The sequence below is a fragment of the Pteropus medius genome, unplaced genomic scaffold (assembly GCF_902729225.1).
Source record: "Pteropus medius unplaced genomic scaffold, Ma_sr-lr_union100, whole genome shotgun sequence".
Lineage (NCBI taxonomy): Eukaryota > Metazoa > Chordata > Mammalia > Chiroptera > Pteropodidae > Pteropus > Pteropus medius.
This window is the reverse complement of record NW_024340849.1, coordinates 4,931,285-4,935,699: the sequence shown is the minus strand read 5'-3', so window position 1 is coordinate 4,935,699 and position 4,415 is coordinate 4,931,285. Positions and strand designations below refer to the sequence as shown.

The 4,415-nt window shown below is 47.3% G+C and overlaps 1 long non-coding RNA gene across 1 annotated transcript; it reads left to right on the top strand.

Moving 5' to 3' along the window:
- Nucleotides 1-247: 247 nt before the first annotated feature.
- LOC120584133 (uncharacterized) lies at nucleotides 248-3,887 on the top strand. The gene is made up of 3 exons (XR_005647980.1): nucleotides 248-427; nucleotides 1,383-1,468; nucleotides 1,616-3,887. It is a non-coding gene; the product is annotated as an uncharacterized LOC120584133 (long non-coding RNA).
- Nucleotides 3,888-4,415: the final 528 nt, after the last annotated feature.

Below are 4,415 nucleotides of genomic sequence, written 5' to 3'. Positions count from 1 at the left end.
AATTGTATATTCATGAATTTGCTTGCTCGCCTGTCACGGCTTCAGGAGACCTGGGATCTGTGTTTTCTTGTCGGTTACTTTGTCCAGAGCGATGAATGAATGAATATCCAAATGTTTCAGATCAGAGTGGAATGTGGGCAACATGGATGAATCAGAATTACACAACGTATCCAAAAACTGGCTCCGGAAACCACCCCGGCAGGATTTTCTCAACAGTTTTTTCACCTCTCTGTTTGCACGATCTCAGCTCTCTGTCTCACTAGTGCGCCTTTGCCCGTCAAGTTTCCCACTCAGAATGAAGATGATGCACGTCATTCGGCGGAACCTACTCTCTCCCTTCCTTGTCTATCCAAGAGGGTTTATTTTGTAGTTTCGTATTTTTACCAAAAGGCATCGTGAGTGTATGTCTGACCTCTTCAGTTACACAGTGAGTAATTAAAGACATGGTTTTTGTTTTTCCTTGGCATTGAGAGCTGAGTTGAATCGAACACACATACACATACGTGCACATACACATACATATATATCAGAGAGGATACACGCGTTACATGAAAATAAATTTCTCCCCTCCTTTAATTTCTCTTATTGCTTTTGAACGATGAGGATCCAAGTTCATTTTTGCATGGTATATATATATATATATATTTTTAGCAAGTCAATTTTTTAACAAGTTGGTATTTTATAGCATGCTGTAACCATCTGTCACTCAGTAAGTCTAAAAATCAGATATATTGAAACTAACATTTTTTAAAGAAGAAAATGTAGTCATTTCTTTAAGACCTTTATACACCCAAAGGGACTTAGAGTAATTTTGCTTTGAAGCAATACTGACCCCCTGTGGCCAGGAGAGACTTACAAAAATTTTTTTTTCCTCCTTTTTACCAAGTTTTCTTTCTAATCATTTCTCTGTCATAATAATATGTCTTTTAAGTCCACGAAATTTATTTTAATGTAGCAATGTCGATAGAGTCAATCAATAACTCTCACCAAGGCGGTACAGAAAGGACTGTCTCGTCCCTTGTCAAATGTGGGGGGCCGTCTGTGTCGGGGGGGAGAGCGTGGCGGGGCGGGAGGTGCCGTCCCTCTGCTTCGGAGTGAGGTCCCTCCAACTTATCGCCCCATCGCCCTCTCCCCCAGTCCTCCCGTCTCTGTAAGCGACTCCGCTTTACTGACTGAGTGGCGCGAAGGCCTGGGAGCCGGCTGTGCCTTCGTAAGCAGTGGCTTCGTTTTCTCTCTCCATCAGTTTACTTCTCAAGATCCCCCACGTCTGATTCTTTTCCTCATTGGCCTTTTTTGCTCCCGTCATCCTCAGCTTCGTTAAAGATGACAGTAGCCCCCTGACGCATTCTCTGCTTTCACCCCTCTCTCTCTCTTTCATTTAGGTTTCACTGACATAGGACATCATATTGGTTTCAGGCATCCGACATAATGAGTCTGCGTCTGTGCATATTGGGGAAAGATCGCCACGGTAAGTCTGGTTAACATCCGTCACCACACAGAGTGACAGAATTTTTATGCTTGTGATGAGAAGTTTTGAGCCCCACTCTCTTAGCGACGTTCCCAAGTACCAACAGGATCGTTAACTATTGTCGCCATGCTCTATTTCCTGTTGTAGAAATCTGCTTTCGTATTTACCGTCATTTACAGCAGCCCCGGGCGGACGGGGCACAAGAAGCCAGGCCTTCGCCACAGGACTTGTGAAGAACGCTGGTTTATTCCATCCCATTGGGCGACTCCTTCTTAAACGCCCCCTTTCTAAGGCGCTATTTTCTTACTCACAGATTTGAAGGTCTTCTCGTTTGTCAGTGTGTCGTATCTAAACTGTCCTTGGGATTTCCTGAGAATTTTAACTTCAGCTCAGCTGTCCGGCCTGCTTCCTGCGGTCCCACTGGGCCCTCAAGGACCTCACAAGCGGTCCCGGACCCCGTTCTCTCTCTGCTTCTGTTCCTGAGGTGGTGGCTTCTCCCCTCCCATCTCCAACCGCCCACATGGGACCACCGCTCCAGGCCTGTGTCACACTTACTTAGGGTTTCCTGATTATCCCAAGCCTTGCTGAACTTCCCCTCCACGGGAGTCCTGCGATGTCACCTGACAGCAGGTGGCACGTGCGCCTTGGGCTGGCGGGGCCTCCGTTGTCGGGCGCCGCTGGCGGGCCCTGCTTTCTCCTGTGACCCTCCCACGGGCCCTGCGAGGTCCCTGCTGTCTTCCTCCCCGTGTATGCTGGGGAAACAGACACACCGTGGGAAGTCTCGCGGCCACGGCCACTTGGATCGTTGGAGGTGGAGAGGGATCAGAGGCAGTCAGGATCGTATCTGAACGTCTCTGTCAGATAAATATTAACTCGAGAGGGGAGGACGTTGGCCTTCGGGTCCCCGGGCCACACAGCTGCTGTGGTTGATTGGCACCCATGTCACTTACGTTAGTTTTCTTGGGTTGCCGAAACGAATTATGACAACGGGGGCGGCTTAAAACGATAGATCTGGTGTCTCACGGCGTTGGAGGCATTGAGTCTGAAGTCAGCGCGTTGGGAGAGCTGGTTCCTTTCGGAGACCGAGGGGGCCTGGTCCATGGCTTCTCTTGCCCAGTGTCTCGTAGTCACCGGCAGCCCTGGGGTCCACTCCATCTGCTCACGGCCTGCTCTGCTGTGTCTGTGCCAAATTTCCCCATCTTCTCTCCTGCAAGGACACCGGTCATCGGAGTTAGGGCCACGTCTCAATCCGGGATGAGCCCGTTCACGAAGCTTCATCTCACTGCCCCTGCAAAGACCCTACTTCCAAACCGGGTCACGCCCACGGGTGTGCGTGAGGGCACCGACACGTCTTTTCGGGAGACACTATTCACCCCACCACATGATTGTCTAACTACACAACCCACACTCTCCCGTGCTGTGCTGCCTCGTGTCCGTCACTTTGTGTTAGTATTTGATGACATACTCTCCAGACTCGTGGCTCACTGTTCCACGAGGCGTAGTTTTGTTAAGCCGTTTGTACTTAAGGAACAGGCATTAGACATCATCTCCAGCGTCCCCGGGCCTCTCACAGTGTAGACATGAAAGAAACGCTCAGCAGGGAACGGCAGGTGTCGGCGGGGTGAGACGCACGTGAATGGGAGCTGCTTCTCCGAATTCTTCATCACAGTGTGCAGAGGGGCAGCGGACATCTGTAGACAAAGCCGTTTTCGTGTGTAGGCAAAGGGATAGGTATTCTGCTGACAAAAAAAGAAAGCGTTTTAGAAGTACTGGGGGGAACTGATCCTTGGTTAGCTTCTAAGTACATGCTTGGCCCTGTCACTTAATTTATTATTATTTAATTCATGCTTCACCCACTGACATTCAGAGAAACCAGAAAAAAAAATGAAATTATCTAAAATAGCTAAATTGTAGTTGATTTGGGGATAGTAGGTTAGGTTGACGAGATTGAAGAAAACAATTTTGGGGCTTCTTATTGAAAATGGTTCTTGGAGAATAATCGTACCTCCAGGTATCACAAGTCTCGTCAATCAGATAAATGTTTTTATTAAAAAGCAGAAACCTGGCACTGTGAGAGAAGCTTTGGTTTTGTATGGTCTGTCACTCACGGGAAAGATTTTAAGCCAAATAATAAAACTGCTGACAACTTTCAGCCCTCGAGTTTCAGGGATTCTCTGCCGACTCCACTGAGGAGACGTTAAAAATAGCGGGATTAATTCAGAGCACAACAAAGCCTGACTCAGAATTTCAGAACTCCATTTGCATTTTAAACAGTCAGGAGTAAGGGTTTTTGTTTGTTTGCTTTTGTTTTCTTACTTAGCCTTTGAGAATGTCATGTGAGAGACGGCTCTTTGACCTGAGACGCTGGGCAGCTGGGAGGCTGGCCGGCCAGTGGTGGCAGGTCACATGGCCAAGTCGCCTCTAGGATACTCAGCGTTTGAGATGTGCGTTTTTTTTTTTTTGTTTTTTTTTAAAGTGGATCGTCCCCCAAAGAGAATGAAGAGTAAACGTATCTCAGGTTTAGTGCTCTCCTGAAAAGAAGCAAAGACTGTAATGAGAAATTAGCTAAGGGGGAGTAAGGCCCAGGTGCTCCCTCCTGTTTGCCTTTTGATACCTGTTTTTGTGTGCAATGCTCTATTTCTGGATGTATGTTCTTGAATACGTTCCTATTTTAAAATCTTTCTTGCGACTCGTCCGAGTTTGTCTCAATATTCCTCTGGAGTGGAAATTGGAAGATTATTTCTTTGCATTTTACCGCGGTGGCGATGATGCTTTACCAGCAGCGCCCCCTTGTGGCACTTTCATGCATTTCTCAATTCTAAATAGTTAAAAAATTTACAAGGACCGGGAGAGACTAAAGTTGACTTATAAACCATATTTTGGCATGTGTGTGTGTGTGTGTGTGTGTGTGTGTGTGTGTGTGTGTGTGTGTGTGTGTGGGAATTAG